General features: G+C 40.9%; 2 protein-coding genes across 3 annotated transcripts in view; one reads left to right on the plus strand and one right to left on the minus strand.

Annotated features, from left to right (window-relative positions):
• Positions 1-27,917, plus strand: part of LOC139760516 (uncharacterized) — a 746,927-nt gene that overhangs the window by 574,671 nt on the left and 144,339 nt on the right. For both annotated transcript variants that reach the window (XM_071683811.1, XM_071683810.1), the window contains one exon: positions 24,205-24,304. The gene's annotated coding sequence lies outside the window, so the exon portion shown is untranslated. The remainder of the gene's footprint in view (positions 1-24,204; positions 24,305-27,917) is intronic.
• Positions 1-27,917, minus strand: part of Sobp (Sine oculis-binding protein) — a 323,491-nt gene that overhangs the window by 181,599 nt on the left and 113,975 nt on the right.

A 27,917-nucleotide genomic window follows, 5' to 3' on the forward strand; every position in this document is an offset into this window, starting at 1 on the left:
GGAAGTGTGTGTGTATATATATATATATATATATATATATATATATATATATATATATATATATATATATATATATATATATATATGACAGAGAGAGAGAGAATGGGGGTGAGCGGATACGACCTTTCTTCGTTTGTTCTTAGCGTTACCTCGCTAACGATGCAAACGGTGATCAAGTATGAAAAAAAAAAATACGATTAGAATAATTTGAATTGACGTTTAGTTTGGACATACGTATCGCTTTCACTTCGTCCATGGATGTTCAGTGCTGAACGTAATGGCTGACGGTTGCCAAGTAGTTATGAAGCCAGGTATCTTCGCCTACGTTATCCTAAGCCAGAGTCATCATGTATCTCTGTATGGCTCACTGTGAGGATGTGGTGCTGTGTATCAGGGTGGTAGGCAAGTTTGCAACGAATCTCAGGTTCGTGACGTAATGCTTTTAAGGTCATGCTGGTGTTCGTAATGATCAACCTTACCACTAAGTTAGGATATACCATTTGAGTAGTTTAAGACAACCTTATCTGTCGGGTGTTTAGCGTAAGTCGTACGTACACCCATGGATTGTTGTCCTGTTGGGTTTTACTATAGCCAGTTGGAAGAACTCGTCCGCTGGGATATTCCCTGAGGAGGACTCTGGCGCGCGTACGGCTGGTCGAAGTGGTGGGGGGTTGTGCATGGAGTTGAGAAGACCAGGTTTGGAACTTAGATTCTCACGTAGCAAATAGGTCAGGTGATTATTGCGGGAATCACGCAAATGACATGGAATTATGTAGATGAATATGATTATGATAAAAAAAAAGATTTTGATAGAAATATGTAATTGTGAATTAATTTATCAGAAGGTTATATGGCCTTTGCAAGGGCTATTAAGTTAATGATTATGCTTCAGTCATTATTGAAAAAATTTTTAGCCCTGGATAGTAAGTGTTATTATGTTATCTAGTGATGAAAATGATGGAGCTCCCGTGGGAGGAGCAGAGACTGATTAAATTAATAATGCAAAAGGACGTGTATGTAAATGGGCAGGGTTGAAAAGGTTCGATTAAGGCTTTTAACAACCTATGTTTTCCATGATTGGGTCATAGTTGAATTATGCCGGTGCCATCAAAGACCCACACGAGCATATATGATTGGATTACATTATAGCCGCCCTGCCTGCGCTAATTATACGTTGCATTATTCAAGCAAATACTTTTTTTTTAACGTGAAAATATTATTTCTTTTTTTCATAATGGGTAGTAGAGACATCTACAAAAGCTTCGGGTAGTATGATTTCCTCAAAATTACATAGGGGGAAAAAAGAAAAGATAAAGGTAGACTGTGGTGCCACGGAAATCATCGAATATCAAAAGTCTTCTGAATATTGAGGTATTACCTGTTGGGGTCTTCTGAAAGATTAAATAGGTTGCTTCAGCAGCTTTTAACTCATTAGCTGGATCACTCTCGCCCCTCCCTCCTCCAGCTTCTTAAATCTTAAACACGTATTACACGTATTATGCTAAATTGTAGTGCCAGTGTTGACCGCCTTATGTCTCCCACGTACTGAGCCTTCCCTCACACCAGCGATCACAACACGAGAGGGTTAAGACTGTCAACCAGCTTCCCGTCGTTCATTGCTGGTGTCTGCAAACTCCACTTGTCTTTCGAATTCACATTAGCTTGGCAGATGGTTATTTTTTTTTCTGCAAGTTGAGTATTTTTGAGAATGACTTCCTTGTACGCTGCTGGATAGAATTACTTACAGAAGAGTGAGAACATTACGTGGACTTTGCACATCCTCAGTTCTCTGTATAATCCCGGGCTGTAAATGTAATTATGGGTGAATCGTGGGTTTGAAAACTGTAGATTTCAGTCCTGTTTGCCAGTCGCTCCTCGAGTTATGCATGTAGATGTGTATGTGTGTGTGTGTGTGTGTGTGTGTGTGTGTGTGTGTGTGTGTGCGTATGTGTTGGATTTCTAATGCGAGGGAGTTGTCCTTGTGTATGTAAAACTTATACCTAGAACAACTGACTATTTTTTTTTTTTCTCTTCGATAAACAAGATATATTGATGATAGATAATTACATTACATCGGGTGAAGAACCCTGTTCGTCTGGCATGACAAGACGATTGTAGAAGTTCCCCCTCGAAGCCATTACTGTTAATTACACAGGCGCATCCTTTTCTTTCAGTATTATGAAAGTCATTAGATAAGATTGTTTTGTAGATCCATCAATGGTAAATACGATTATTGTATAGATCCATTGGTGGTAAATAAGATTATTTTCCAGATCCATCAGTAGTAAATACGATTATTACACAGATCCACCACTGGTAAATAAGATTATTTTCCAATACGATCAGTGGTAAATACGATTATTTTACAGATCCATCAGTAGTAAATAAGATTATTTTCCAGATCCATCAATGGTAAATAAGATGATAGATCCATCATTGGTAAATTAGATTATTTTATAGATCGATCATTGGTAAATAATAATATTTCATAGATCCATCAGTGGTAAATAAGATTATTTTATAGATTCATCAGTGGGATCTAATACGAGATTAATTCATGTCTATTAGAACGTGTTTCCATACTAAAGATAAGGGATAGTTGATCTGTCCAGCCTTGATGTGGCAAAGCTTGTTTCCATTTTCTAAATACTTATTCCCGAGGGTTTCCAGTTTCTGAGGTGACTGCAGGAGAGAGGTACGGTAAAAGCTGAGGGGAATGCTGCAGGAAGCTGATACTGCTGACCAACAGCCATTACTTGACCTTAGGTGACCCCCATCTGACCTTAACCGTGCACCAAGGAACTTGCAATGACTCGAGAGTAGATGAATTGGTAGTACGTGTGTCGTATATGTAATCATAATATACATGTTTATATATATATATATATATATATATATATATATATATATATATATATATATATATATATATATATATATATATACATGGTTGCGAGGCATGGGCTATAGATAGGGTTGTGCGGCGGAGGGTGGATGTGTTGGAAATGAAATGTTGAGGACAACATGTGGTGTGAGGTGGTTTGATCGAGTAAGTAATGAAAGGGTAAGAGGGATGTGTGGTAATAAAAAGAATGTGGTTAAGAGAGCAGAAGAGGGTGTATTGAAATGGTTTGGTCACATGGAGAGAATGAGTGAGGAAAGATTGACAAAGAGGATATATGTGTCATAGGTGGAGGGAACGAGGAGAAGTGGGAGACCAAATTGGAGGTGGAAGGATGAAGTGAAAAGATTTTAAGTGATCGGGGCCTGAACATACAGGAGGGTGAAAGGCGTGCAAGTAACAGAGTGAATCGGAATGATGTGGTATACCGGGGTCGATGTGCTGTCAATGGATTGAACCAGGGCATATGAAGCGTCTAGGGTAAACCATGGAAAGTTTTGTGGGGCCTGGATTTGGAAAGGGAGCTGTGGTTTCGGTGCATTACACATGACAGCTAGAGACTGAGTGTGAACGAATGCGGCCTTTATTGTCTTTTCCCAGCGCTACCTCGTGCGCGCGCGCGCGAGGGGGTGGTGGGGAGGTGCTGTTTCATGTGTGGCGGGGTGGCAACGAGAATAGATGAAGGCAGTTAGTATATGTACATGTGTATATATGTATATGTATGTACATGTATACGTTGAAATGTATAGGTATGTATATGTGCGTGTGTGGGCGTGTAGGTATATACATGTGCATGTGGGTGGGCTGGGCTATTCATTCGTCTATTTTCATGTGCTACCTCGCTAACGCGGGAGACAGCAACTAAGCATAATAAATGAAATATGAAATAAATAGAATTCTGTTCTTTTTATGAGGATGCAGGGACTGCTGAGTGCCCTTACATATATATATATATATATATATATATATATATATATATATATATATATATATATATATATATATATATCAGCTGGTGGCTGATTCATGTGAGAAACTACAGAAGCTGGTGACTGAGTTTGGTAAAGTGTGTGAAAGAAGAAAGTTAAGAGTAAATGTGAATAAGAGCAAGGTTATTAGGTACAGTAGGGTTGAGGGTCAAGTCAACTGGGAGGTGAGTTTGAATGGAGAAAAACTGGAGGAAGTGAAGTGTTTTAGATATCTGGGAGTGGATCTGGCAGCGGATGGAACCATGGAAGCGGAAGTGGATCATAGGGTGGGGGAGGGGGCGAAAATTCTGGGAGCCTTGAAGAATGTGTGGAAGTCGAGAACATTATCTCGGAGAGCAAAAATGGGTATGTTTGAAGGAATAGTGGTTCCAACAATGTTGTATGGTTGCGAGGCGTGGACTATGGATAGAGTTGTGCGCAGGAGGATGGATGTGCTGGAAATGAGATGTTTGAGGACAATGTGTGGTGTGAGGTGGTTTGATCGAGTAAGTAACGTAAGGGTAAGAGAGATGTGTGGAAATAAAAAGAGCGTGGTTGAGAGAGCAGAGGAGGGTGTTTTGAAATGGTTTGGTCACATGGAGAGAATGAGTGAGGAAAGATTGACCAAGAGGATATATGTGTCGGAGGTGGAGGGAACGAGGAGAAGAGGGAGACCAAATTGGAGGTGGAAAGATGGAGTGAAAAAGATTTTGTGTGATCGGGGCCTGAACATGCAGGAGGGTGAAAGGAGGGCAAGGAATAGAGTGAGTTGGAGCGATGTGGTATACCGGGGTTGACGTGCTGTCAGTGGATTGAATCAGGGCATGTGAAGCGTCTGGGGTAAACCATGGAAAGCTGTGTAGGTATGTATATTTGCGTGTGTGGACGTATGTATATACATGTGTATGGAGGTGGGTTGGGCCATTTCTTTCGTCTGTTTCCTTGCGCTACCTCGCAAACGCGGGAGACAGCGACAAAGCAAAAAAAAAAAAAAGTATATATATATATATATATATATATATATATATATATATATATATATATATATATATATATGTATATATATATATATATATATATATATATATATATATATATATATATATATATATATATATATATATATATATATATATGTATATAAGCAGCCATGGTGACATCATGCATCCCAGCTGTGGACTCCTCTTCACCAAACTCACCTTCTCTACCTACTCGCACACACGCTTTACTCGATAGTATCTTTCTTCATCATTGTTCATTTCCAGACTAGTGCTCTTCCGCCACCACCTTTTTCCACGCAACTTAACAGGTACACTCGACAAACTCATACCTCTGTAAGTCGGACACTCACCGTTGTCCCCTTTGCCTTTATACAGTGGCACTATAGATGCATTCCGCTACTCGCCAGGCATCTTACCATGATACATACGTATATTGAAAATCCCAACCAACAAACAACAACACAGGCATCCCATTTATTTAGAAACTCATCTGCGACACCACCCACTCCAGCCGCCATGCCATATTTCATCTTACGTGCGGCTTTCACCACCTCTTCTCTTTTCACCAAACCCTTCTCCATGACTTATCTCACTGCCCATACCTCCCCGACTCAAACACCCTATGTGCCTTTCACAGACGTTCCCATTTGTATGCTTCTTTCCATAGCATTTACCTCCTTCCAAAACATTTTCTTGTTCTCCCTGAGGTTTGGTTAAGCTTGCTCACCCCAACTCTTGTTTGTTCTGTTTTTCCATTTCTTTGAATAGAGCATTAGTAAGGTAGCGCCAAGAAAAGACGAAGAAATGATCTCATTCGCTCACATCCACTTCATCTGCCATACATGGATGGTATAATGCACTGGAACCATATGCATGTATTACAATGTCAAATACACTGCACCCAGTTTTGAGGTCGATAACCATTAACTCCAACAAGCTTAAGGTGCACGATAGATTTTAGTCGTGCTTGTTGGAAGTGTAAGATACGAAAATCAATTTGGATGTTTGATTCATGGTAGGGATTGGCGTGAACGACCCTTAGCTGTTGGTTATTGAATCCAACAGCAGTTCATACATACGGGGATATGAAAGTCGGTTTAATGAGAACCTAGCTGTAGTTAGTCATTCAGCCCGAAGCATACATAGATCTCTGCCATATGATTATACAATCAAGTTCCTAATATACGATTCTCATGTGTCACTGGGGAAAATTAAGATATCTTATTAGCGGTCGTAGAAAACGAGATTCAAGCGATGCACCATAATCAAAATAAAATGAAATTAAGATTCTTATTATTTTATTAAGTGATTTTTTTTTTTTTTTTTTTTTTGATACTTTCAGCTTAGAGCATTCTAATTTGGTAAGACATCTTGTCGGTAGAGAAACATGAAGGTTGGACGGTGAGGTAGAGAGATGGGTAAATAACCCCATAAACATTGTGTAATTTCATCAGAAAGAATATTGTTCACCGTTCGTGTTGTGTGAGGATGTGCATAGCTTCTATAGACGAACATTTTTTGGGTAAAGTGGCTCAGAATACTTTCCACAGATGTTGTGATACTTGCTTTGGCAGCCATTGTAAAATACGTGTGAAGAATCTCATATGTGTGTGTGTGTATGTGTGTGTGTGTGTGTGTGTGTGTGTGTGTGTGTGTGTGTACGCGCGTCAGGGTAGCAGGTCTGCTAATGGCTGGAAGGATCAGTTACGGCGGGCGTTGGGTTACTAATGCGCGTGGCAGTGACGAGCGAGCTCAGGTGTACACACCCTTCTCACCCTTCCTCCCACCCTTCCTTCCTTCCTTCCTGCCGTCCTTCCTTACCCTTCACCCCTTCTCCTCCTCCTCTTCCTTCTCAGGCCTGCCACTCTCCCTTCCTCTGACCCATCCTCCCGTCCCTCACCAACGCCTGCCATCGTCTCCCCTCTCTTTCACCACGTACATAGTTTTCTCCTCCCCAGCAATACTTGGCCTCCCACCCAACATCCTATCCTGCGGCAGGGGCATCTCTCTCTCTCTCTCTCTCTCTCTCTCTCTCTCTCTCTCTCTCTCTCTCTCTCTCTCTCTCTCTCTCTCTCTCTCTCTCTCTCTCTCTCTCTGTATTTTCGTATCACATTTCTCTATATTCTTCCCCCACCCCACCCCCGAATCTCCTGGTCCACCATGACCTCCCCTGTGCATTAATTTTTCTTTTATTTTTTATTCTTTTTTTGGATTATTTCATGGCCATGGATTGTTGAGTGGTCGATTATAAGGGCAGATATCGTCACATGATAATCATACATTATGTACGATTATATTGTTTATCTTTTACTGAATTTTGATAACTAGAATTCATAATGTCAGACTATGTAAATTCTCTGTTTACTCAAATACTTTGTTATGAATTCCTCAGTATATCTCCTAGATTTTAGTTTCACAAGTATATTCTAAATATGTTTCCCCTCCCGAGTATTTCTGCTTTTCTCCTCAAATAGAAAACGGAAATAGTTTGCCCTTTTACAGTTTTCCATTTGTAAGGTTATTTTCTCTTACTGAGTGACATCATTAGAATTACTTAAAGGACACAGTTAATGACAAAAAAAATTGTTCCTTTTACTGTTAATTCTCCCTTACTATGTGATTCATGATTGATATTTAACGTTCGATTTTGTAGATATATTCAAAACAGTGATTACGTATATGATTAATGAGTCCAATGTCTCTGGCTGAACAACCCAGTCATTGGCTCCATCATTACATGCAGACTGGGAAGTGGTTTATGTGGCTGACTGTATGAACCACGCGAGAACCCGCCCGGGTCGTATCCTGAGGCAGGGCAGTCGGCTCACAGCCAACCCAGATGTTAATCGTCCCTGACTTAGGTCAGGATATATATATATATATATATATATATATTTATATATATATATATATATATATATTTATATATATATATAAGTAACGTAAGGGTGAGAGAGATGTATGGAAATAAAAAGAGCGTGGTTGAGAGAGCAGAAGAGGGTGTTTTGAAATGGTTTGGGCACATGGAGAGAATGAGTGAGGAGAGATTGACCAAGAGGATATATGTGTCGGAGGTGGAGGGAACGAGGAGAAGAGGGAGACCAAATTGGAGGTGGAAAGATGGAGTGAAAAAGATTTTGTGTGATCGGGGCCTGAACATGCAGGAGGGTGAAAGGAGGGCAAGAAATAGAGTGAATTGGAGTCATGTGGTATACAGGGGTTGTCGTGCTGTCAGTGGATTGAAGCAAGGCATGTGAAGCGTCTGGGGTAAACCATGGAAAGCTGTGTAGGTATGTATATTTGCGTGTGTGGACGTGTGTATGTACATGTGTATTGGGGGGGGGGGGGGGGGGTTGGGCCATTTCTTTCGTCTGTTTCCTTGCGCTACCTCGCAAACGCGGGAGACAGCGACAAAGTATAAAAAAAAAAAAAAAATATATATATATATATATATATATATATATATATATATATATCCTTGAAACCCGTTTTTGGGACTATTTTTTCCAGGGGCGCCTGTATTTTCAAAGCTGCACTACACTCAGTACCTGGGACAGGATGGACTCTTTTACAGCGTGAAATTTTTAGACGGGACTGCACTCGTTGCGTCACATGACGACAATACAACCTCGGTAAAGGTGACATTTCACTCGCGGTGTAAACCTCGAGCAAGCGGAGTCCGATAACTCACTACATATATATGTATATATATATATATATATATATATATATATATATATATATATATATATATATATATATATATATATGCCTGTGAGTCCACGGGGAAATGAAACACAATAAGTTCCCAAGTGCACTTTCGTGTAATAATCACATCATCAGGGGCGATACAAGAGACAAATATAACAGTCAGTTGATATACATCAAAGAGACGAAGCTAGGACGCCATTTGGTAAATATGCGATTGTCCAAGGCAATCGCATGTTTACCAAATAGTCTTGGACAATCGCGTGTTTGCCAAATGGCGTCCTAGCTACGTCTCTGTCATGTATCAACTGACTTATATTTCTCTGTTGTATCTCCCCTGATGATGTGATTATTACACGAAAGTGCACTTGGGAACTTATCGTGTTTCATTTTCCCCATGGACTCATAGGAATATACTTGATCACGAGCAGAATTCTGATCCTTTCCAATATATATATATATATATATATATATATATATATATATATATATATATATATATATATATATATATATATATATATGAAGGTGAAGTCGCATTTCATTAGGAGTTCATAAAATTTTATTCTAATAAAATTGTATGAATTACTGAAGTTACTGATGTGCGATTTCACTTTCATAACTTTAATCACGGACTAGTGTAATCATATACATATATACATATATATATATATATATATATATATATATATATATATATAGAGAGAGAGAGAGAGAGAGAGAGAGAGAGAGCCTGGGAGTTGAGTCAGTTTTTGCTTGCTAATGACACGGCAGTGGTGGCAAATTCTACTGAGAAACTGCAGGAGCTGGTGTCTGACTTTGGGAGAGCGTGTGAAAGGAGGAAGGTGATACTCAACGTGAATAAAAGCAAGGTTATCAGGCTTACCTCTGAGGGGAGACTGGTTATATGGAGTGTGAGTTTGAATGGTAAAAACTTGGACGAAGTAGGTATGTTTCAGATACCTGGAAGTGGGTATGGAAGGGAATGGAACCATTGGGCTGAAGTGGGCTATAGGATGGGTGATGGGGCAAAGGTCCTGGGCACACTGAGAAATGTGTAGAAAGAGACGTCAGTTTGAATTTCTTAAAGCCAAAAATGGATATGCTTGATGGTATAGTAGTCTCGTGGGTGCTATAGTGGTGCGAGACTTGTACTTACGAAAAAGTATATAGAGGATGGATGTTAGAAATGAAATATTTTTGGACAACGTGTGGTATGATGAGGGTTGATCGAATGAGAAATGACAGGACAAGAGAGAGGGGTGTGTTGATAAGAGGCGTACATGTGAAAATGCTGAAGAGGGACAGAGGTTGACTAAGAGGATGTCATGTCAAAAGTGGAGGGATCGAGGAAAACGAGAAACAAAGGACTTGGATAACAAATGGAGTGAAGTATACTTTGAAGACTCAAGGGCTGAACATGCAGGAGGATGCGGGGCGTGCAAGGGATAGAACGCATTGGAATGATGTGGTATACACTGGGTTGAACATGGGTGCCAGTTGTAAGACACACGCGAAGAGACGAGGGATTGTATGGTATCAGTGTTCTAAAGTTTCTTTTTGCAGTTTGGAAGATGAACTTCAAAAATGTTCATTTATTACCTTCAGGTATTATAGAAACCACAACAAAGCTCTTGTAGCCAATAGAATTTCAGAATTACATGACTTCGTTGGAACCCCAGAATAATGGTAGATGAAGTGACTCACGACAGTGTTGTGTCCACTCTTGTACTATAATCATGACAACACCAACGACTGCCTACTGTTGGAGGAATAGACAGGAGCTCCAGGCGCACACTCCACGTACCTGTAAACAAAAAGAGGAATAAGTTGGTTTTTAAATGTGTTAACTCACACACACACACACACACACACACACACACACACACACACAACACATACATGGTACAAAAGTTAAAATGTTGTGTTATAGTAAGAAAAGTTCGAGAAATGAGTCGCCACGAGTGTAGAACTCCCTGTGCATTGAGTGCAGTAGATAGACGACTGCAAATGTGTCATTATACAAAGTTCAAGATCTGGGGGTCTTACGAGTCCAGAACCCCACCCCTGATTCTTTACAAATTATTAACGACATTGGTTCATCGCGATCGCTGCAGAGACAAGTGCAAGCATTTTCCAAACACGTGTTTGTGATAACAGTAGTAACGGTGGGAACTACTTACGTAGATTTTCTCAAGATATTCCTCCCATGATCATGGTGTGTGTGTGTGTGTGTGTATGTTGTTAAATTTAATGGTTTTCGACTACTTAGTGGCTATTAAGCCACAGCCCGTTTCAAGCAACTCATTATATATATATATATATATATATATATATATATATATATATATATATATATATATATATATATATATATGTATCCACCAGTGTTACCGGGCTTTGTCTGCAAGAGGTTACACAGCAAGTGAAGAGTCACTTTGGTTAGGTTATATCACTGGGAGTAGCCTCGGCAAAGACATTGTCATTCCAAAGGAGTCTCCATTTCCCTGCAACTGGAGGTAGCGCAGCCTTAGGCTACATAATCCCATAGAAAGGTTCTGGGTAACACCAGGACTCTTTAGTACACATTGGCCCTGGGACGATTATGAACAGACAGATAGATATGTCCTCACCCCAAGGCTTGAACTCCATCCTATGGTTTGGTGGCTGCTTCCCATAGTTTCTTTATGGAAGTTAGCCCGTCGAGGATTGGCTGTTATGAAACCTTCTTTCACTCGAAGAGTAAAACTGTGGAATTCTCTTCTTTCTTTCGTCCTCTGATTTTATAACCTCGGACTTTTATTAAAGTCAGGTCTACAAACACTTTTCCTCCCACGTACTGTGTGTGTGTGTGTGTGTGTATATATATATATATATATATATATATATATATATATATATATATATATATATATATATATATATATATACATATATATATATATATATATATGGGAGCGGGGGGCTGGAAATCCTCCCCTCTCATTATTTTTTTAATTTTCCAAAAGAAGGAATAGAGAAGGGGGCCAGGTGAGGATATTCCCTTAAAGGCCCAGTTCTCTGTTCTTAACGCTACCTTGCTAACGCGGGAAATGGCGAATAGTTTGAAAGAAAAAGAAAAAGAATATATTTATATATATATATATATATATATATATATATATATATATATATATATGTATATATATATATATATATATATATATATATATATATATATATATATATATATATTGATATAAGTCGTTCATGTGGCAGCCTGCCTATATTTCGCCGTTGTTTTCTTCCTACCGATATTTGTTGACCGAATATATCAGCTTGAGGAAAAATATATACAAGACTATCATCAGGTGTTGTTTTACCCCTGGTTTAATCTTGAGTTCTAACTGTTTGTAAACATGGTAATAACCTGCCTCGGGTTTTGTCTCCTGATACAAATAACATTTGAATCTTGGCTCCTCTTCCATGATTGTGCCCGTGATCATCACGGAAAGTATAGGAGAGAATGTTCACTCTCTTCTGCAAGTTGGGTGAGCGAATTATAGCCGAGGGTTCGTTACAGACGACATTTGTTGGTTTAGTCGTCTACGTACCGAGCAGGTCACAGAAACGGTACAGGCTCTCCCAAGACTATGCTGCCAGTTCCTTGCCTGTATAATTTCAACAACGCGAGATCAGACACGCAGGGAGCCTCTGTAGTTACTTGGGTAAGTCTTTTGCGGCGAGGCGTTCGAAACGGAGGGATCTCTGACCTCCTGTTACTGACCAACTTGAAGGATAGTGTTGGACAGTTGCTAGTTAGCAAGTATAGGAACGATCATTATATATTGTTTTATTCTTTTTTTTTCTATACAGAGCTCCCGAGCGACATCCAATCATTCTTTCGTGCACAAACGAAGCCAGGGGTTACCCATCTGTAGGTGATTACTATTTGTGTGTTATGGGGGAAGAGAGTTTTGCACTCTTGCCCCCCCTGCCTTAAGTTTGTCTGTATGTACTCTGATCTTTACTCTTGTGTATGTATGCTTACGTATACACACACCCTATAAGCGAGGTATCCATTTTATCGACCAGGCGCGAGGGGAGGATGAACAGGTGCGTGAGCTGCGACCAAGATTCATACCTTTGCGGGTTTGGTCGTAGGAGTACCGCTCATGTGTGATGGTCAGAAACGGTAACCGCAACACCTCAGGGAGTCTGTGGCAATTGCCTTTTTGGAGTAATACCGCATTACTGAGAGGGTGATAGACATTTGCGGTCAGACCAATGGCCTGGTAGTCGCTAGGCCTGGAGCCCAACCAAACAGTAAAGGCGTTTATGCTTTTGGAATTATCTTGGACACCAGAGGATTTTTTTGTTTTTAGATTGTTGGTTATAACTTGACGGCGACGGCCTTAATGACCCTGGCAGTCGATAAAGCTAAAACGCACATAGCCAATCAAGCTGGGCTATATAATGATGACCTTGATTATTTGCAAGGTACCTGAGTTGGGCCCCGGAACTTCTTACTCTCCTCTCATCCTCTTTTTACACCTTTCTCTTATGTCACCACAGCCTATCCCCTCACCATATAATCTCTGTAAACTTAATCCCTGTACGTAAACTAGATCACGGGAATGTAAGTTTTTCCTGAAAAGGATTAGATTAGAAGCGAGGACGCAGTTCCTGGACGCGTATTCTAATTATATACATAGAGAGAAAAAATACGTGAGCGGCGGCCTACTAGAAATACAAGACCCTTGATGGTGACCCAGACCTAGAGTCATAGAAGATGAGACGACCTTTCTAGAAACTTTAAGATCCGTAAGGCCTCTCGCGTCTAGCACTCTGATAGACAATGATGACCTTACAAGTAACACAAGGACACGGCAAAGATACCTTCTAGCTGTCATGTGTCATGCTCCCTTCACCGATGTCCCAATTTGTTCTGTTGTCTTTCGCTCATTATTTACCCACATTATTTACTTCCTTCCAAAACATCTTTTGATTCTCTCTAAAGTTTGATGATACTCTCTCACCCCAACTCTCATTTGCCCTCTTGTTCAACTCGTGCACCTTCCTCATGACCTCCTTCCACCTTCTTTCATACTTTTCCTAATCATTTGCACTTCTTCCTTGTAAGCACCACCCAAACGCCTCTCTTTTCTCTTTCACAAGCAACTTTACTTTTTCATCCCACCTCTCTACCCTTTTTAATCTGCCCACCTTTCGCATGCCACATGCGTCTCTTGCACATGCAAACCTTGCTCCCCTAAATACCTCCCATTCCTCACCCACTCCCCTCACTTCATCTGCTTTCAACTTTTGCCATTCTACTCTCAATCTCTCTTGATATTTCTTCATACAAGTCTCCTTTGCAAGCTCACATACTCTCACCACTCTCTTCTCCCCGACATTGTCTCCTCTTTTTCGAAAACCTCTACAAATCTTCACTTTCGTCCTTACAAGATAGTGATCAGACATTCCACCAGCTGTCCCTCTCCACACATTTAAATCCAAACGTCTCTCTTTTACACGCCTATCAATTAATACGTAATCTGATAATGACTGTTGACCATCTCTCCTACTCACATACGTATACGTGTATGTAACTCTCTTTTTAAACCTGGTATTCCCAATCACCAGTCCTTTTTTTTCAGCACACAGCTCCAAGAGCTCTTCACCATTTCCATTCATAACAGTGAATACCCCAAGCACACCAATTATACCCTCAACTACCACATTACTTACCTTCGCATTTAAATCACCTATCACTAATACCCGGTCTCGTGCACCAAAACTGCTAACACACTCACCCAACTGATCCCATAACGCTTGCCTCTCATGATCTTCTCATGGCCAGGTGCATAAGCACCCGTATAATCACCCATCTCTTGCCATTTACTTTCATTTCTAACCGTATCAATCCAGAATTTACTGTCTTACCGTCTATCACACAGTCCCACAACTCCTGCGTCAGGAGTAGTGCTACTCCTTCCATAGCTCTTATCCTCTCACCAACCCTTGACTTTTCTCCCAAGACATTTCCAAATCATTCTTTCCTATTGCCCTTGAGCGTCGTTTTACTCAGAGCCAGAACATCCAGATTTCTTTCCTCAAACATACTACCTGTCTCATCTTGGTTACACCCACACACATTCAAACCCCGCAATCTCAGCCTTCGAGGAGGATGAGCACTCTCCGCTTGACTCCTTCTTTTTCCTCTTAGAGAAATTGAAATACAAGAAGGGGAAGGTTTCTAGCCCTCACTCCCGCCCCTTGAGTCACCTTTAAAGAATTGTGGGGAATACGGAAGTAGAATTTTTTCTCCTCTGTATATAGCGTAAGTGAGGCGTCCTTGATCAGAGTTTACAGTTTCCGTCTCGACCATCTCAACTAACATAACATGAACACAAAATACACTAAAGTTTCGGGGCAGTTTTCACTGGGTACAAACTACCAGACGCTAGACGCTCCCCAGGTCTTAATGGGTCCATACACACACACACACGTGCGCGAGTGAGCAAGGAAGGAATGCTCTTGTTAACAGCTGCAGGCAATAAATTTACCTTTTCATGCACCAGGACAAACTCTTTAACTTCTCTGAATCGTTGGTACGTTTGGAGAAAATGTGAGGGAGTATCGGAAAGTAAACATCATAGTTTATTTGCCCGGTAGATTCTTAGATACATTTATCACGATGATATGCCACTGCAGGAGTTACTTCTATTAGAATGGATGGTCTTTCAACGGAGATTGTAGAAGCAACTTGAATGACTATCGTATTCAATTTTAGCGCGAGAGCAATTTTCCGGGGTCACTTTGCTCAAACAACCTCCGTTAATAGATGACCCTACACAACACAAATGGACTTGGAACCGACTTGCAGGAAGTGGTACAGAACATAAGTATGCGGCTAACAGTAACTCCCCAAGACAAGAGAACACTTGCGTGTATTTTCAGATACGACATACACAGCAGCAGCAAACGTCGGATACTCAGATAGTAGGAGCAATGTTCCATTGTTGTTGTCTCTTTTTTTTTTGGAGGATGACAGACGGAGACCGGTGGTATGTAAACACGAGCGGTTTCAGCTTAAGACATATTGCGACACACTTCTGCTTTTAAAAAGAACGAGAGAAGACTGGGATGAACTGTATCATATACAAGTTTCTTGTAACGACCATGTCCACAGTGGAGGAAAAAAAAAGTTTACAGTCATACGTTAGTTGCGCAGGTGAGATTTATTTTTGTATTTGGTCCAGTTTTATAATCAGTGTTGTTATCTTGAAGTCCGCATTCGTGGCATTTCTTTTTTTTTATGTTATCCGAGACTGCACGATCAACTGAGGCCCTATTCCAGACCATCTCATTAACTAATATATATATATATATATCAACAAGCATAATGAAAGTAAAGCTGTTGTTATCATCCACTTCGATTTTCAGAAAGGATGAGATCAACTCTCGCATCAAAGCAAGAGTTCAGACCACTGGGCATAGACGGGATTGTTATTCGGCAGTTTGGAAATTGGTGGTTGACCGACTCAAAATTGTTGAACGCAACAGCCGTTGTGCAACAAGGATCAGTCTTGGAGCTAGTTCTGTATTCGGTTTTGGACACCGTTCTTGAGAGGAGACACGTACAGAGCAGAAAAGATGGCGAAAATGATTCCCAGAATGAGAACCAAATCCAGTGAAAACTTTTATGAGAGAGAGAGAGAGAGAGAGAGAGAGAGAGAGAGAGAGAGAGAGAGAGAGAGAGAGAGAGAGAGCTGAGAGATGAATTGGTACAGGTATTCAGAATTGTCTGTCGTTAATAAACCTTATCGATCCGAGCAACTGTTTCAGCCTATATTTCTCTTGCTTTCATTCGCAGTATATGAATACGAACTAGTGGTCAAGCGTTTTACTTCGAATGAGACAAAGTAATCTTTCCTCACCAGGAGTGATGACAGATGGAATTATTTGCCGGTAAGAGCAGTTGACGGTAATACCAAAGATACGTTGAAGAAGAAACTCACAAACGCTCGCTTCAAGTTCACGACTTACATTGAAGCCTCCGTCGTCACATACAAACTTCACAGGTATAGAAGAAGAAGACCAAAAACCACACGATAAATTTCAAGATTTTCGCCCCATCGATCATGAGACGGATAACCTTTTACTGACGTCCCTATACAGCGGGGGAAAGAAATGCAGACGACGAGGATCAGTTACAGCTGAGAGAAACGAGATTGTCTTTCGTGTAGTACTGAATGATACCTTCCTGTAGGTGATGATGGGGTTGCAAGACGAAATGCTGGCTGGAGTGGTGGTTGACACCGTTCTAGGTTCTGGGGTGGCGTAATGCGTGACAATGATACATGGTGGCCTTTGATGTCTTACGGGAATCAGTGTGACGCAGGACACTGGGGATGTTTAATAAGAGTTTAATGTTGTTGTCGGATGCTGGTGGACAGTTGATTTACAGGTGGTCTGAGCGATGGATGATGACGTGCGATGGCCTCAGGGGTGATGGATGACCACGTGAGGGATGATGGTAGACGGCGAGGATGGGATGATAGGAAAGGGCGCTCCTGAACTGGATGCTGCTGGGTTTGTGGGCCAGAAATCGCATCACATCCGTTAGACGTTTGGGTGCTGTGGTGTCGGTGCGTTACACACGACAGCTAGAGAGTGGACGTGAGCGAACACTTATGAAAGAAACTCAGAAAGATACTTTTTGTGACTAGTATCATAAACTGGACTGTTCCCTTGATTCTAAAAGGCGAGCTCTTTGTTGGTTTTTATCTATCCTATTGGACATATTAGTTATTACCCGTTCATCGTCACAAAGGTAGAGTCAGTATCTTGCTATAAGATATAGAAAAAAACTAAAGATATGTATAGATGTGAACACATATCCTGAAAATAATATCCATCGTTTACCCAAAATATAAAACGGTGCAGCTTCGTATAATTAGTCAACATGATTATAAATTCATCACTCAGAGGATCACATTATCGAATGATTATTCTACAGAAAATTGTAGTTTTAATATCTAGTCCACACCAGAATTACAATTATATATATATATATATTTTTTTTTTTTTTTTCATACTATTCGCTATTTCCCGCAATAGCGAGGTAGCGTTAAGAACAGAGGACTGGGCCTTTGAGGGAATATCCTCACCTGGACCTCTCCTCTGTTCCTTCTTTTGGAAAAAAAAAAAAAAAAAAAAAAAAAAAAAAAAAAAAACGAGAGGGGAGGATTTCCAGCCCCCCGCTCCCTTCCCTTTTAGTCGCCTTCTACGACACGCAGGGAATACGTGGGAAGTATTCTTTCTCCCCTATCCCCAGGGAATAGGGGAGATTATATATATATATATATATATATATATATATATATATATATATATATATATATATATATATATATATATAAAAGCTTTATTTATATGTTTTCCCAAAGGATTTTTCTTTCCCAACTTTACCAGCGCCTTTTTGATATGCCGAAAAATGTTGCCGAGGTATTGTCGTGTTATCTATATATCAGGACATACATAATTCTTTAACTATGCCAGGATTCCTCCTAGTGAAGTATTCACGTATTACCTTCTGTTTTAATCACCCTCCATACTCGGTCTCGCACGGTGGATGACCGGCGTGTACAATTCTTCTCCGTTCACCAAAGCAAGACTCACGGACATGTTATTTACCCTGTCCTGTGGTCTAGCCTTATGAGCACCTTCATCGCGATCTGTCAGCACGATGCTTCGACCCTTAGGGTGTATGTAGTCGCCTGGTCCATCCTACCTAAGAGTCGTACCGCCCCACTCGAATGATTAAGCATGACTCAACGTTGTAGTCTGTTGTTCGTGCAGTGAAAGTGTGCGATAAGAGCCATCGGACCGTCTTAGCACAGCTGGTGATGCATTTGGCACCGTGCCATACACACAGGCAGCGTCTGCCATGAGTAAGTGTTGGAAATATAGCGGTGGTGCTTTTAACTAAATCATGAGATATGCATTTTTCTCCATTTGTATATATATAAAAAAAAAAGAATTGAAGGTTATGCGGAGAGGTGAAACGCTGCTGCCATTTTGTACCAGGTATAGTTCTTAATTTCAGTGTCAAGTGCGGACACACACACACACACACACACACACACACACACACACACACACATATATATATATATATATATATATATATATATATATATATATATATATATATATATATACTTGATCGCCGTTTCTAGCGTTAGCGAGATAGCGCCAAGAACAGCCTAAGGAAGGTCCCATCCGCTCACATCCGTTCTCTAGGTGTCGTGCAATGCCCCGAAACCACAGCTCCCTACTCCTTTGATAAGGATATATATATATATATATATATATATATATATATATATATATATATATATATATATATATATATATATATATAATCATCACCTGCTCTCTGTAACACACAAACACCCTCATTGCAGATTCATAAGTCTACCATGCATTCCTGAATTATGTTCACTAATATATTATTTTACTTCCTCATGATTTGTTCTACAGTACGACATTTCAGTACTTGAGGAACTTGATAATTGCTTGTACACAGAATTAACATTTGGCTCACGCTGTTAGACAAACGCAAGAAAGGCTATCTTAGAACTTAGTTTGAGTCACTTCATATGAGCATTCTCCTCCCACCTCTCGTGTAGATACATCTTCAGTATTGTAGACTCGGTTTGTTCAACTTCCACTCATCACTCTTCATAGAAGTGTTTATCGTGTTTAGGCTACCCAGTAGTGTGGTGTCAGTGGTGTTGCCGTCTGCACGCGTACAGCCCATGCCATGAGCAGGGTGAGGAGGGTAGGCAGCGCTTCTGTGGCGTGGCGAGCCTCAGGCGCCACGCCACACGCCTGGAGCGAGTGAGGGGAAGACCAGGCCCGGCTGAGGCGCGTGTCAGGTGCTGGCCTATGGTAAGGCAATCCGTTATATGTGGTCACTCGCTGGCAACTCTACCTGAACCCGGCCACATTTACGGAATTATGTTGCAGATGGTTTATATAAGTTATATGATATTATGTGGCTCTTATTCTTTATAGTATCAAAGTTCCCGATACAAATATTTCTCTATTTTTTTCCCTGTCGTAGACATCATTCAAAGTTCGTATTGGCTATGTTTCCACTTTAACCTAAACCTTTTTTTTTTTTCCTCCGTGAATCGACAGTTTTCTCTTCCTCACCCCAGTTTAAGGGGAGTTAAGTTCCTTGTGGTTCCTCGACGTTATTGTCATTGAGGATGTGACATGAGATCATGGTATTCAGATCCGGTGTCATGTGAGATCAGATGTATGACACCGTGGGATGAAGTTTTGGATCTTTGTCTAAGACGTTTGTGTAATGCTGATAAGTATGCTGCAGTCTCATTACTCTCTCTCTCTCTCTGTCGTCCGGCTGTATCTCGCTTTTAAAGGAAACTCAAGAAAATAGATTTTTTCTGGATGAAAAGTAAAATTCCAATAGTCGGGGTTTCACAAATGACATGCTTTGTAGTTAGGAGCAATGTCGAATGAGATCTGTTCAGAAATTTTGCTCCAGTTGTGGACATTCTGTCCCTAGAAACATATGATGAGTTTGCATATATATATATATATATATATATATATATATATATATATATATATATATAGAGAGAGAGAGAGAGAGAGAGAGAGAGAGAGAGAGAGAGAGAGAGAGAATTTCAGCACATATCGATTGCACTCCCACCTAGCACGTCAGCCCATGGATCCTAACACCGTGTAGGTGATTAGATGGGAAGGTTAGCCATATACTGCAAAGATGGTTGACACTGGAGGACACCACCACTGCTGCTACAGCGTGTTTGTTGTGGGAATTAATTTTTTTTTTCAACACCTGTGGTCATTAACATTTACGGCAATGTCAAACTTAACATTGGAATAAAGATGTCTTCGAGTTAAGAGCTCGTAAATGCAGAAGAGCCATGAAGCCAGAGCCTTAAACCCTCACGTCTTAAGTGCTGCACAATTTTTTTCTTTTTCATGTTAAGATGGTGAATAGCTGGACGCTTAGATTTTTTTTAAACTTTTAGATCATCATTAAGCCAGAATCGACGCAGGTGTTAGATATGATCCACATTCTGCTTTTCTCATGAAACATAAGGACGTTGTTAAGTGGTGCCGAATTTTAGATGGTCATATGCCATAATCCTAACAAAGTATGTACATAAAAAGAACATATAAAAAAGAATAATGTATACGTTAGAAATCTGAATTGTGCCATTAGATCCAGATTGCACTAACTCGCTTTACCACTGGCTAGGGTTTTCCTATAGTGCACTAGTATCTGGAAAATTAGTACGTTGGATGTATATAGTTTCTATGAAAGATATCGTGTGGATCCGGAGGATACAACACGAAATCCACGCTTCAGTTAGGTCTAGATGGAATTTTGACTGAGAACGTATAAAGTCAGATTCGCCACATCGTTTTCATTCGCCCACGAAAGAATGTTGGTCAGTGATGTGTGACACCTTGTTACCACGCCACAATCCATCTATCCTGAGTTGTTCTATACTGGTGTAAGAGGCATTTCATTTGTCAGTATTGGTTGTAACGTAAACAACAGGATAAGTACTGTATATATCAGTTGTATAGTAAACTCCTTGGATACTATAGAACAGTCTCTTGCAAGACGGCAGTACGACCCATCAAACACGATGGTAGTACGAGTGAGATGGCTCTCCCGTCGATCTAGCCCTTTAAGGATTTTTAGACCACTCTTGTCATGCCCAAATGTCGTACCGCACTGCCTTAGAAACGATGGTTTGATGCCCGGTAGACCATTTCAACCTTATCAAGTTTCGAATCACTTTCAACACATCCTCATCAACTGTCGATTATATGAAGAATCCTGAGTCCTCCTCTTTCAATCGGCGTAGATGGGCATATATGAAGGGTCTCTTTTAGAACGATGGATCAAACCCATGTTTTCTGCAGTCGGTAAACATTTTTGAATGCCATCATAAGATTGGATTTCTTCTCCTCTATTTTACACTCGCCATCTTCATCTTGAGATGTTCTTTTTTTTTTATCTAATCCACGGATATGAAACCAGAAGCGTGGTTTACATGACCTGCTACCTGGTCATTGTAGATTAAGAATACCACAGAGGATTTCCCGCCTCGGTTTAAATCGTGTCGGGTCTTTGGCCGCAGCAGCCACCATCGCCAGTAAGGATTCCTGTACATAAATCCTCGAGTCTGTGTTCGCATTCCTCAGATTTCCCGTTTCTTTTAAGCGTAAGGTGAGACGTAGCGTTTCGGGTGTAAACATAGCTGTGTTGTTTACCCGTGTGAATCAACTGTGAATGGATTTTTATGTATATGAGTAAGATCTGTAAATTGTGTGTGTGTGTGTGTGTGTGTGTGTGTGTGTGTGTGTGTGTGTGTGTGTATTTGGTGTCTCTTAGGCTTAATAGCATTTAGCTTGTAAACAAAGCTAATCCTTTCATGTAAACTGCAGTGTTTCCAGAGCTAAGCCAAGCCACGTACAGAATTCCGTGACGATCTCGTTGAAAAGATACGACACATCAGAGGACGAAGACGAGGGAGTTGTGCGAGGCAGCGGACAGAGCGTTGAGCGGGAGAACTGGACCGATGGCATGGGTTTTTATCCCGTCCTTTAAACGGGATGACGCTGTTAGTGACGGTACCAAGCTGGGGCTTGCTCCGATTTCCACCACCTCTCTCTCTCTCTCTCTCTCTCTCTCTCTCTCTCTCTCTCTCTCTCTCTCTCTCTCTCGGCATGGGTATCGGTAGGATTAGTGACGGCAGCGTAGTGGCTGTCAGGTGTTGGCCAGGTAGCTGTCTCAATTTTTCTGCGTCACCCACGCGTGGGCAGTTGTTGGCTTACGGTCTACAGAATATAATCTCTCATCAACACGTAACACCAGGTAGTATGTAACTCGCGCATCTCGTACTTCGTAACGCTGTATTTTCCTGCGCTAGCACAGTCATTTGACAAAATCTCAATGTAAGTGTTCGCATGTAAGGACTCTCTCTCTCTCTCTCTCTCTCTCTCTCTCTCTCTCTCTCTCTCTCTCTCTCTCTCTCTCTCTCTCTCTCTCCTCTCTCAGGGAAATATTTCATCGAAGGACCAATCTAGGAATTCTATATCCTCAACTGTTTCCTCAATACTTGTTCTGGTTTTCTCATCGTTCATGAATCTGTATCTCTGCTCACACTGCATCCTCATATGAATTCATCACACTGTGCACTACCCCTTTGTGGGATATCATCACCCTAACATCCTTCCCTTCAACCAACTATTGCCTTACCTCGCTCTGCCACCCATTCTCCTCCCACCCTCACTCCTGTCCCACACCTTTTGTCCCAGGAATGTCTCAAATGTAAACAAGGTTGGCACCGGCTTAAACTTATTGCCTTTTTGCACGTCTGAAAAAGTGACAGTTCAAAGGAAGGTCAGAAATTTATAGGCATCGGATCCGTGTTCACAGCAAGGCAAGATATATTATCCCGTGACACGGTACTAATGCTGGAGTTACGCAGCGTTGAGGCTGTTTAATGTTTTAACGTACTAATGTTGGAGTTTCATTTTCATTGTACTAATACTATCGCCCGAGTACCTTCAGTTTTCGGGGGAACGAACACGTGGATGGATGCCGTACGACTGTTTCAAACAAATGAATGCTACGCCGAGAGACCGTTACGAAACAGTGTTGTCGGGCGTAGATGTGATTCTGTTTCCCGGAGATTTCTCTAAAATCTCATCCCCTCGAACTCCAGAAACACTGAACACAAAAGAAGGATGCCATGTTTGTTTCCAGTCGAACATTGTATATACACGTATATATGATAAAAGACCTGGGCACTATTCGTTGTATGGTGAGCCAAGATGCTATGTATTTTCAAAGCATATTCTAAACTGTTGACCAGACCACCAGCCGTCAATTACACATCATCCGTCCAATGCACTGTGAGAAATAGTTGTTGAAAATACATAGGTATACATAGACTGTTGTGCAAATACTAGCCATACAGATTACTGATTATCGTACCCTGTGGCAGTTTAATGGTCCTGCCTGGGTGGGAGTGGAACGTTTGTCATAAAACTGTGTTTCTAAGACACTTTTGATATTTTCCTCTTGATGGCTCCCCCCGATTATCATGTAGAGTATACTGCACAACCATTTGGTAATCACCACATTATTATCTGACGTAACTGCATGACATATTAAGGCATCCGTTGTAGCATCACTCTAGATCGACTGCAGCACCTCGTTTAAAAATTTACCCGTAATGGTCCAACGATTGTCGTTCGAGATCGCCCCGCAGTATGGGTATCATCGCAGTGAGTGGTTGGCTTGAGTCGTGACCAGATCCAGTGTGTGTGTGTGCCGAGGTGTGGGGGACTATCGATAGACAAATTTGTACTCTTGTGTCTGAGGCACGGCGCGCAGTATTACCTGATGCCTTTGATGTGTTGGTTGCTATTACACCCAACGGAATGTACACACAGGTAAGGATGGGAGCGATACTTGATGTATGAACTTATTAAGATGTTATTCAATTTGAGTGGACTTGTTAAGACATTGAAACATTGACGTCATCCTACTCTTCAGGCTGGTATGGCGAGGTGTGAATTCGTACGAGGATATCGACCCCCCCCCCCCCATGGAAGCTTCCGGTAAAAGCGAGGAACCACGGCGAAAAGGCTGTACCGTAAGTGCTGGACTTAACGTTTTGATAAGTGTAATGAATTGTTAGCTTTTTTATACACCCCCTCCCCCATACACACACACCTTGACCTGACTTAGCATAAACTAACTGTTACCTGTATCAGTCCCAGGAAAACACAAACTCAACCCAAACTTGATCTAACGAACCTTTACTCAAACTTATCCTGGTGGTTGATAAACAATGGTCGCTCATTATTATGTGGACACACAGGAGCGACAGGAAGTCCTTTGAAATGCATTTCAAGCTATGGATATGAATTAGCTTTCCAGATGCAATATTACAAAGATTATTATAATGTCTTTACGAGTATGTATCAGTGAGTTTTATTCTGGTGTTTAGAGGAGCGCGACTTTAGGAAATGAGAAAAGGGGTGGTGGGTGGCAAGAGTAGATAGAAAATGAGGAAAGGGGTGGTGGGTGGCAAGAGTAGATTGCCCATGGCCTCCTACAAGGGTGTACCCAGCTAATTCTAGTTGTCGAGAATACTAACCACCAATAACAATTTACGAAGAGATTTTTCCAAGAGATAGGGCCAAAGTTTGAGAGATTGTAATTCACACACTGCGTAAATTAATAACATTAATACTTGTATTCTAGTTTTTTTCTTTTTTTGACATTCTTTTATCATACGTATAACCTACTTCAAGAAAAACATTATAACATCAGCCAGGCGTGTTGAGGTGGCATTGTATTGGGAGATCTTAGTTTCATTGTGTAGATGTTGTATATGGTTGCTAGACATTCAGTGATTGAGTTCAATTTCTTGTGGTTTGCATCCCCGCCATATTTGCTTTTGAGTAGGTAGATGACCAGAAGGCTTACTTTAGTGCTGAGCGGATGAACCCGTCATCAGATCGTATTCGAAGGGCATTTACTTTGTGTCCCTTTTGCGCTTTGTTCATTATTATCCATACAAGGTGACTGGAAGGTGTAGGTTGAATTCTTGTATGTCTGGGGCTGAAAGAAGGATTGAAGATTTCTGTGGAGATGCGGACCTAATGATCTGGGTGAGCCATTGTTTCAAGTATGTAATGTGATCCTGCAGGTTTGTTGTATTTGTAGTGTTCTTGCTGTACTTATTGGGTCACTTAGCGTGCGAGAGGACCTTCATTTTGTGGTGTACACGAGGTAATAATGGAAGGTCTTCTACGAAGATGACTGAATTCCAACGTAAAGTCATTTTAGAGGTGAAAGATCAAATATTTCTGCCAACGCATGCGTAGTTCGTGTATCATTAACGCCTGTTGGGAGATGTTCGTTGTTGTAAAGTTCTCGATAAGACTAGCGGTAACTTTCTTTTTACGGTTTGTGATAATGTTGTTATGGCTTATTTTGACTCGTTAGGATTGTGGTCACGTTCCTTGTCGACATTCCTCAGTGTATACATGAATATAAAAAGATAGTTTTGTGTTGCTTCCACAGTTTATCGCCTAGGCTGCCGTCACTGATGCCGGGTTTATGAAACCAATGAGTGAGTTGAGGAATGTGCTCGGTACACATTCTAGCTTCATGACCCCAATGTTATGTAGTCCTCAGAAATTACTATCCCCGAGTCATTGTGCCAAAAAAATAGCTTCTTTGCAGATTAAAGTTTTTATACTTTATTAAAAGATACATGGAATAAAATACACGAAAAAGTAGTATACTTTCCTCCATGTTGGTGTGAAGGGTCGAGTGGATTGGGAGGGCCTCAGCTGGCGGCACTGATACTCCTTATCTATGTAAGTATACGATAATCGTGGTAATTGCCAGGCGTGATATCTCTGTGTACACATAGTCACATTACACGATCATTTTAAAGATGAGATTTCACACTATACGACGTATTTATTTACTCATCTTTTACATTTACATATTTTCTTGAATATATCCTTTTTTTCTTACATATTCACATGGCATTTACACAAGGAATTTAGTTTACGTGAATACTTGAACATCTTGTTTTTCACAAAAGGTACCAGCAATAATGGCAGAAAATTTTTTTCCCAGTATTTTATTGTATTTATTTTGCCAGCGCGAATTCGTGGCATTACCCCAGATGACGTATGGTCTACAGCTATTGGTAGGTAACTGAGTTGCTGATGTATTTTCCACCTGTGGCGGTAGACTCGCTGATGACATTCATGAGTAATTGGTAGAAGCAAACGTCAGCTGGGGATTTTAAATGATGGCGAGAACCAGTAAAGCATCATGTGAGGCGTGGAACAGTTGCTTCATAACACTGTCATATGATACGCCAAGTGTTGTGAAAGGGATTGTTAATACAGCATGCACAGGTTAAGTGTACAGACCTCGAACGAAAGTTTGTATGGAATGTATTTTAAGGTTTCTCCTTCATACCTTAAGTTCGACGACATAGCACTTATTACGAGAACGCGACGGCTCTCTCTCCTCCCACTGCCAAAGTACGATACTTTGGCCATGGAGTACGATGACTAGTGCTCGTATTCAAGTACTGTCATCGTTACTAAAGGGGCGCGCGCGTCTCGGGTCGTATTCGAGGTTCTTCAGCGTTTTCATTGTATCGGTGATATACCACAGGTCAGGCTGGAGCCGCAGTGTCTTACTGTGTATCTTCTACAACAAACGCAGGGGGAGATTTGGAGACCAAGGTGGGGGATAGGAGTGAGGGAAGAATCATACAAGCGAGTTGTTTGAATCGGAGTCTTTTTCGTCTAACAAGAGACGGCGAAACAATAAGAACATATGATTCACGTATTCCAGCATCGATGATATCGCAGAAATTATTAAAAGATTTTCCCTTGATGTTAGTGAAGACTAAGCATGCAGACAAACCCCCCATCAAGGCTTTTTTTTTTTTTTTTTACAATCCGCCCACCAGTCACACACCCCGTGTCAAAGGCTCTGCTCACTGGTGCATATGGCAACACCTTCAACTAGTTGTGGTTTCCGGCATAAATACTTGAGCAGGAAAATCATATAAATGAGCAGCCATGTTACTCACTTTGTTAGTTATATTTGTACTTATTGGTTTGTGCTTATCTACAGTTACAGCCTGTTTGTTTGTGCTTATCTACAGTTACAGCCTGTTTGTTTGTGCTTATCTACAGTTACAGTCTGTTTGTTTGTGCTTATCTACAGTTACAGCCTGTTTGTTTGTGCTTATCTACAGTTACAGCCTGTTTGTTTGTGCTTATCTACAGTTACAGCCTATTGGTTTGTACTTATCTACAGTTACAGCCTATTGGTTTGTGCTTATCTACAGTTACAGCCTATTGGTTTGTGCTTATCTACAGTTACAGCCTATTGGTTTGTGCTTATCTACAGGTACAGCCTAGTCAAATTTTGTCCATAGGCTTAATGCAATACATGTGCTCATCCTTGATTTTTCTCGTAAGGTTCGGTGGTTTGGTTGGTCGACAGGTTATTTCAGCTTTAGTCCTATCAACAACCAGTCATGAAGATCGTGAAGTTGTAACCAACAATGGGAAAAAAAAAGGAACCTTGTCAGTAGTAGACGGTCAGGATGGTAATAAGACCATACACGCTCTCACCGCAAGTATGGCTGTTATATCGCGAGTATAAAGTCACCTTTAAGAGGCTGTATCACTGGCAGTGCAGGCTTGTCATAGCAC

This window comes from Panulirus ornatus, chromosome 37 (genome assembly GCF_036320965.1).
Source record: "Panulirus ornatus isolate Po-2019 chromosome 37, ASM3632096v1, whole genome shotgun sequence".
Lineage (NCBI taxonomy): Eukaryota > Metazoa > Arthropoda > Malacostraca > Decapoda > Palinuridae > Panulirus > Panulirus ornatus.